Consider the following 8,297-nt stretch of genomic DNA (forward strand, 5'->3'; position numbering starts at 1 on the left):
CTATTGGTTACCCTCAGCCTGGGTTGGTCAATCGGCTGAGATGATTTTACTGATAAGTGGCCGCTGAGTTTCCTACGGCTTCTTGGAGCCACAGGTGAAAGCTGGGTGAATATGGAGAGCAAAGTTGGATGAGCAGCCCTGAGAAGGGCTCAACAAGACCTCAAACCATACATGCTAGTCCTCCTGAATAATCTATAGACCACTGACAACATAGTAAGTGCTTGTTGATTGATTCAGCGATCACTCACCCAACACTGAATCCATATTACAAATGTCCCTTTGATTGTGCTTGACATTGGAAAAATCTTAAGAAATCAAGGTTAAATCACCAGCTTTAGTAAAAAAATAGTGAAGATACACATTGTTCATTTCTTGTAATACATAACATTCAATTCTCTTCCTTATATGTTTCAAAGACAGACTTTACCTTCCCTGCTTGGGAGAAAACTGGTGCTTGGGCTCAGGAAAGTTTCAGAACACACCCGACTTCCTTGGTCCAGGGAGCAAGCTCTTCCATATAAAACTCCCCAAAAGTCTCCACAGTTCAAAACATGTACCCTGAACTTCCATGGAACCAAACATTCTGGAGGACATGGGAAATGATCATTTTTTCATTCTTGTCCCAGTACTATAAAACTCCTTTGAGTGGGGCATTCATTTCTACCCTATGCATTTCAGACCTTTTCTTTGGAAGTGGCCAAAGATGCATTTGTGATGGATTGATCAAATGGTTGATGATAAAGATACATTTGTGATGGATTGAGCAAATGATTGGTTTCTGATACTGAGCACAAATGTACTCACTGTTTAATGCTTTTATGTTCAAAGAGATATGGATTTAAGAGGGTGGTCACATGCCTGGTTTGATACTGAGCCTAGAGGTGTTCTCTGACTTACATGTTTTTGGTACTACAAAGGGAAGAAAGGGGAAGAGAACAATGATTTATTAAGCCCTACTATGTGCCAATAGAGTGTCAAGAATTTTTAAAATATAATCTCATTTGCTCCTCACAATAACCCTGTGAAGTAGGTATTACTAGTATAGTTGAGGAGACTGAGTCAAACAGAGGTTAAATGAGGTGCCTGGGATCTCAGCTAGTGTCTGAGACAAGATTTCAACCCAGGTTCTCTGACTTTCAATGCAGCACCCTTTCCATTGTACCATTGCAAGTGCTCTGAGTGTTGTCCTGAAAACTGGGTGAATTGCATTTAATACAAGATATTCCTGCTTCTCTCTGTATGCTCACATATACACATATACACACATACATACACACACACACAAGTATATACCTTGCTTGATCAATTAATTTGTTCCTGAGATGTTAGATCTAAGCAAATTTTTTGCAACATAAAACTATGCTTTTAAGTATATAACAAGAGCTTGCTCTCTAAGGGAAATCTACTGTCAATCTTTTATGAAAGTAAGAAATAATTTCCTAGTTGACCTTTCTATAACTCCATATTTTCATATTTTAAGTATAATTCACTCTGCTCATACTTACTCCCGTGTTTCAACCTAGTAAGAAGCTGAATCTAGACTTTGAATAGTATACCAACAGAAAACATGAGCTGGAAGGTTTCATTTACCAAGCTGGAAAGAGCTTTGAGTACAAAGTCTGGTAGACTGTGTGTCTGTACTGTAAGGACAAGAAAGGTGACCATCAAGTGATGATGAATAGTTCACCCAATGGTAGCAACTATTAATATATAGCAGCCAGCAACAGAAGAGGGGTGAACCATGACTAAGAAATCAGAGATTTTTAAGGAATCAAATACAGTCTGTGTCATTTGAAAATGTATGGGGGTGCCTCTCTCTGTTCTAAGTTTTAGGGAATTTGCCTAGGGTTTGTAATATATTGTCATTTGTAAATTAGAGGCTATAGCAGCAGTCTTTGGCATTAAGCTTTGGCATTAAAGGATATTAAATGTTAGTAAAGAGAGAGCACATGGGATTTCCTGGGTGGAGCCAAGATGGTGGAGGAAAGGTAGTGAGCTCTTGAACTCATGACACGATTGCTCAAAAAAAACGCATCCAAATAATGCCAAAGGACAATTCCTGGAGCAGCAAAACCCACAGAAGAATGTGCTGAAATCATCTTCCAACCAAGGACTGCTTAGAAGATTGGAAGGAGGGAGCTGCTGTGCTGAGACAGGAGTGGAGCCCAACCCCACAGTCACCGTGACACAGATCCAGTCCCAGGAAGGCTTCACCAAAGAAAGAGACCCCCAGAGCCTCTGAATCAGCTGCAGTGCCAGTGTCATCTGGAACTAAGCTCACAGTCTAATGAGAGGGCTGAGCCCTTTGCAGGGAGGAAATTACAGGGGTCTATGCTGGTGTTGAGACAGAACTTGAGTTTTTCACCCCTGCTGGGAACCAGGAGGTAGGCTTGAGTAGCAATGGCCCAGGGTGGGAGAGGCACAGGCTCATCAGAGCTGACAACCACAACACACAAAGCTGGTTGATTAGCAAGTTAGTCTGGGGTCATCTACGGACCAGGGAATAGGCCAGGTGAGTAAAGACCCTGTTCCTCCTTAAATCATACCACCTGGGACCTTCTGAAGCTTGGGATAGTGTAACCTGGAAACAGTGTTCCACTTTAAGGAGCTAAAAGTCAAGTAAAAGAAAGGCAAGATGAGCAGACAGAGAAAGGTGAGAACCATAGAAAGTTTCTTTAGTGACAAGGAAGATCACAGTGCACCCTCAGAGGAAGATGTCAATGTCAGGACCCCTATAGCTAAAGCTTCCAAGAAAAATATGAATTGGTCTCACACCATAGAAACACTCAAAAAGGACTTCAAAGATAATGTTAGAGAGGTAGAGGAAAAAATGGATAGAGAAATGAGAGTAATGCAGGAAAGACATGAGAAAAAAGTCAACAGCTTGAAAAGCCAAATTGGCCAAATGGAAAAGGAGGTACAAAAGCTCTCTGATGAAAATAATTACCTAAGAATTAGGATTGAACAAATGGAAGTTAATGACTTTATGAGAAACCAAGACACAATAAAGCAAATCCAAATGAATAAAAAATAGAGGGCAATGTGAAATATCTTCTGGGAAAAACTGCTGACCTGGAAAATAGGTCCAGGAGAGATAATTTGAAAATTATTGGTCTACCTGAAAATCATGATCAAGGAAAGAGCTTAGATATCACCTTCCAAGAAATTGTCAGGGGAAATTGCCCTGATATGCTAGAAGCAGAAGGTAAAATAGACATTTAAATAATCCACTGATCACCTCCTGAAAGAGATCACAAAACTCCTGGGAATATTATGGCTAAATTCCAGAGCTCTCAGGCCAAGGAGAAAATATTGCAAGCTGCCAAAAAGAAAGAATTCAAGGACTGTGGAGCCCCAGTCAGTATAGCACAAGATCTAGCAGTTTATACATTAAAGGACTTGAGGGCATGGAATATGATATTACAGAGGGCAAAGGAGTTGGGATTACAACCAAGAATCACGTATCCAGCAAAACATCATAATCTTTCAGAGGAAAAAATGGGACTTCAATGAAAAAAGAAGACTTTCAGATATGTGTGATGAAAAGACCTGAACTGAATGGCAAATTTGACTTTCAAATACAAGACCCTGGAGAACTATAAAAAATTGGAGTTGGGGGACATACCTGGGGTCATGCAGTGGGTTGACTGTCTTGTGTCTGAGGCCAGGTTTTGGCTGGGATCACCCTGGGTCCAGGGTGGATTCTTTGTCTACTATGTCACCTAGTTGCCCCATGATGACATCTTTAGGGTTAAATTGAGGGGGGAGGGGTATGCACTGGGGGAGGGGGAAAGGCAGAGGTAGCATGGTGTGAAATCCCACCTGAAAGAAAGAGAAAAGGGCTTATGGAGTGGGGGAGGAGCAGGGCAGTAAATGAATTTTATACTCATCAGAATAGGCTCAAAGACCTTAATCTCATCAGAGTTGCCTCAAGGAGGGATTAACAAACACTCCTAATTAGGTGGAGTAATCTACTTAATCTGGGCAGTAATTGAGCCTAACACTCATCAGAATTGGCTCAAAGACCTCAATCTCATCAGAATTGGCTCAAGGAGGGAATAACATATACACTCAATTGGGTAGAGTAATCTATTTAACCCTGCAGGAAAATAGGAAGGGAAGGAGATAAAGAAAGAGGGGCAAAAGAAGGGAGGGCAGATTCAGGGAGGTGATAGACAGAAGCAAATCCCTTTTGAAGAGGGATAGGGGCTCGGGGGCAGCTAGGTGGCACAGAGGATAAAGCACCGGCCCGGGGTTCAGGAGGACCTGAGTTCAAATCTGGCCTCAGACACTTGACACTTACTAGCTGTGTGACCCTGGGCAAGTCACTTAACCTTCATTGCCCTGCCAAAAAAAAAAAAAAAAAGAGGGATAGGGTGAAAGAAGATAGATAATAGAGTAAATATCATGAGGAAGGGAATAGGATGGAGGGAAACAGTTAACAATAGTAATCATGAAAAAGAGAAAAGGGGGGAAAATGTACAAAAAATATTTATAGCAACTCTTTGTGGTGGCTAAGAATTGGGAATCAAGGGAATGTCCATCAACTGAGGAATGACTGAAGACACTATGGTATATGATTGTAGTGGAACGGTATTGTGCTATAGGAGATGACAAACGGGATGATCCCACAAAAACCTGGAAAGACTCATATGAACTGATATATAATGAAGTGAACAGAACTGGGAGGACATTATGCATAGTGACAGCAGTATTGTTCCAAGAGCAATTGTGAATGACTTAACTACTCCCAGCAATACAATGATCCAAGACAATCCCAAGGGACTAATAACAATGCATACTATCCACCCCCATAGAAAGAACTGATAAAAAGAGCACTTGTGGATTGTACATATATAACCTGGTTGATGTCTTGTGGAGGGGGGAGGAAAGGGAGAGGGAGGGAGAAAATTTTGAAACTCTAAATCTTATGAAAATGAATGTTGAAAACTACCCTTACATGTAACTGGAAAAAAATAAAATAAATGTTTGTTGCAAAGAAAAACAAAAGACAGACAGAGACAGAGACAGAGACAGAGAGAGAGCACATGGCTCCAAAAGTTCAGAAGCCCTACATACCTAGTTACAGAAAAAAAGAGAGCAGAGGTAGTGTCTCTGCCTCCTCCAGCATCCCAGGCCAAGAAATCGAGTGAGAGAGCGTAAGCTCCCTGTTATCCAGAGAAGAGGCAATCCTTACACACTGTTGAAAGCTGATAGGCCAGCATCATTCAAATCTGTTGGTTTACTGGACTTGAGAGTGGTCCATATTAAAATGAGCAGTATGTGCTGAGGTCAGAGTCCAGAGGCCAGACTGTCTGAGGGGAAAGGCTTTCAGGTAGGTGTGGTTTTAATCTCTATTGTCCCTCCAACTTTACTGACTCTGGGCTGGCTCTGAAAGAGATCAGGCAAGGCTCTCAATGGGGGACTTCTGGGACCCCCAAAACCCATTATTTTCTCACAGGTCTAATTAAAAAGAATGTGTATATGTATGCAGATAATCCCCAGTGTTACTGAAGGAATAACTTCGATAGTGTACCAATGGAAGTGGGCAGAATAGGAAAGAAAGGGGTAGCATTAAGACCTCAAAGTGTCAATACAGAAATCCAGAACCCTATAAGTAACTGTCTGAAAAAAATCAACTCATTTTCATTCTATCCAATGAAAACTTATATATATTTCATTTTGTTACTGTGGTTACATTTTTACATAGTAATACCATACATATTTTTTTTTGCTTTGTATAGTTTCACAAAAAACTTCTATTTCTTTATTTTCTTTATATTTAGCACTTCTTCTGGTGCAATGACATTCTATTATATCAAATCTCATAATTTGTTCACCTAATCACCAATCATGGGATATGTGAATTGTTTATAGGGTTTTGTTTGTTTTTACTATTAAGAATAAAGCTGCTGGGGGCAGCTAGGTGGCCCAGTGGATAGAGCACTGGCCCTGGAATCAGGAGGACCTGAGTTCAAATCTGGCCTCAGATACTTAACACTTACTAGCTGTGTGACCTTGGGCAAGTCACTTAAACCCAATTGCCTCACTAAAAAAAAAAGAAAGAAAGAATAAACCTGCTCTTTCTCACTTCCCAGCCATCTTGGCAGCAGGTCTCTGGCTGAGGGTCCTCCCGCACCGCAGGCAGGAAGATGGTGGCCGCAAAGAAGACGGAAAAAGTCACTGGAGTCCATCAACTCGAGGCTCCAGTTGGTGATGAAAAGCAGCAAATATGTGCTAGGCTACAAACAGACCCTGAAAATGATCAGACAAAGAAAAGCCAAATTGGTCATCTTGGCCAACAACTGCCCAGCCTTGAGGAAATCAGAGATTGAATATTACATTATATTGGCCAAAACTGGTGTACATCACTACAGTGGTAACAACATTGAATTGGGTACAGCATGTGGAAAGTACTACAGAGTTTGTACACTGGCTATCATTGATCCAGGTGATTCTAATATCATTAGAAGCATGCCAGAACAGACCAGCGAAAAGTAAACTGTACAAAAGTATTCTTTAATAAACTGGCCAAGGGGCAGCTAGGTAGAGCAGTGGATAAGGCACCGGCCCTGGATTCAGGAGGACCTGAGTTCAAATCCGGCTTCTGACACTTGACACTTACTAGCTGTGTGACCCTGGGCAAGTCACTTAACCCTCATTGCCCCACCAAAAAAATAAATAAATAAAATAATAATAATGATAAATAAATAAATAAACTGGCCAAAGCTTGTTTAAAAAAAAAGAAGAAGAAATCTGCTACAAAAATTTGTACAGATAAGTCACTCTATCCTTTCAATAACATTCTTTGAGTGGAATAAGATCAAAAATATATATCATTTTGAAGCCCTTATTGTGTAGTACCACACTGTCTTGCAAAAATGTTGTTCATTTTTCAAAATTCATTGTTCAAAATTCAGTTCTACTAAAAAAAAAATGTGTGCCTATCTTTCCATATTCCCACCAGCATTGAATTAATCAATAATAACTATCTTTGTCATTTTAATGGGTATTAGGTACATACCTGCATTGGGGGAGGGGGCAGTAATGGATAATGCATGTGAATCAATTTCGATGGGTCAGTGCTCAGCTCTAATTTTTACATTAACTTCTGGGACACCACTTTATTCTCTTTAAACTTAATGGACACTGTATAATGAATTGTGAATTTCTATATATTGCTCATTTTTTTAATCCTTCCTTCACCCCTGAAATGTTCCCTCTTGGCCCTTAGGTAATTTTAGAATCTTCTAATAAGCTTTTAACAAATCTCATTTTTTTTTCTTTTGGATATCCTCAAAACCTAAAAAAAAAGTTAGGTGCATTTAAAGTATGGCTATTTTACCTACTTAATATTAACTTAAGGGAACAAAATTCTGAAGTTTGAGAAACTTGCCCCCCCATCTCCCAGGAATTGCTCAACCAATAGGTAGTCCTATGCAAGAGAGATTTCCACAGGTGATGGACCAGATTCCTCTCCATTGCTCCACTGCACTAAGTATTCCCCTCAGTGAACTGAGAGAATGAATGTGTCTCCCCAAAGTCACTAACTTCCTCCCAGAGATTTGTTTACTCTCCATAAAACCTATGAGCAGCTTCCGTGTGAAAAGATGGTCCTCCTTCTAAAGGAAACACAGCCTGCAATCCCATGCTAAAAGCTTCTCCCACATAAATGTTGAAAGAAGTGATGAAATGGAAAACTTTGAAAAAGACAAAAGAATCCAGGGCTATCTGCTGTGAGTATTCATAAATAAATGAGATCATTGTTGGAATTTTCTATCTGCTTGCCCAAGAGTCTGCTTCAATGTTAATTGTATTGACATATGTATGAGTGGCTAAACACTGAGGATGCCTTAAGGTATGTCATAAGTCTTCCTTCAAAAGCCAGCCTGGTATAGAGGCTAAAGAGCTGGTTTTGCATCAGAAAGGTCTGAGTTCTAAACCCACTTTTGATTTTCAATAGCTCAGTGATTATGGGCAAGTGATTTAATGTCTTTGCTTGATACCAAGTCCAAAAGTCTACACCTATTTTTTTACTTTTTAAAAAAATTATTTTATTTTTAATTTATGGAATAAAGCAAGCATTTCCATAACATATATAATTAAAAAATGAATTCAGATATTTTCCAAAATCTGACAAGATCTGGCTGTAATATCTATATTACAAAGTATTTATTAAAGTGAGAGACAAGGTTTAGGGTAATTCTGTGAGTAAATACCTTCTACCAATGCAGGCTGTTTGTCTTGAAACATTAAGTGACTTGCCTAGGGTCACACAGCCAGTATGTGTCAGAAGT

General features: G+C 39.9%; 1 pseudogene; it reads left to right on the forward strand.

Moving 5' to 3' along the window:
• The first annotated feature begins 6,119 nt into the window (after positions 1–6,119).
• On the forward strand, positions 6,120–6,501 carry LOC122751288 (annotated as a pseudogene).
• The last annotated feature ends 1,796 nt before the right edge of the window (positions 6,502–8,297 follow it).

This window comes from Dromiciops gliroides, chromosome 3 (assembly GCF_019393635.1).
Source record: "Dromiciops gliroides isolate mDroGli1 chromosome 3, mDroGli1.pri, whole genome shotgun sequence".
NCBI classification, from domain to species: Eukaryota; Metazoa; Chordata; class Mammalia; order Microbiotheria; family Microbiotheriidae; genus Dromiciops; species Dromiciops gliroides.